Raw genomic sequence first — 630 nt, 5'->3', positions numbered from 1 at the left:
AGCCTGGTCTACCAAGGGAGTTCCAGGACAGGCTCCAAAGCTACAGAGAAACCCTGTCTCAAAAAACCAAAAAAAAAAGAAAGAAAGAAAGAAAGAAAGAAAGAAAGAAAGAAAGAAAGAAAGAAAGAAAGAAAGGAACAAGCCCCAGCCCTCAGGAGACAAAGGCAGACAGATCTCTGTAAGTTGAAGGCCAGCCTGGTCTAAGGAGGAGAGTTCCAAGACAGTCAGGGCTGTTACACAGAGAAACCCCATCTCAATACCCACTCCCCACACACAAAAAACCCCAAAAACTTCTGGGGAGAGATCAGAATGTTGGCTGGAGAAAATGGTCAGCTGCTAATCCCATGAGGCACAAAGACAAAAGCTGATTCAGTCAGTATTCTCTGCTTATACCTTCTGTGCACTAGGGAGGTAGAGCTGACAATCATTGCTCTAGAATACCACCTGACTTTGAGTCAGTGCTGGAAAACAGGGACATCTGCCTAGTCCCAGACGGAGAAGTGCAATGCTAGAGAAAGTCAGTGAGCTGCCAAGGAGGGAAGCCGAGCACTGAGGAAGCCACAGGAAAGAAGTTATTCCTAGATTGTATTGCACCGAACCTTCTAGGAAGAGGGAATAGCTTGTGCAAAG

The sequence above is a fragment of the Microtus ochrogaster genome, unplaced genomic scaffold, assembly GCF_000317375.1.
Source record: "Microtus ochrogaster isolate Prairie Vole_2 unplaced genomic scaffold, MicOch1.0 UNK129, whole genome shotgun sequence".
NCBI lineage: Eukaryota > Metazoa > Chordata > Mammalia > Rodentia > Cricetidae > Microtus > Microtus ochrogaster.
The sequence above is the reverse complement of the archived record's forward strand: the minus strand, read 5'-3'. Positions refer to the sequence as shown.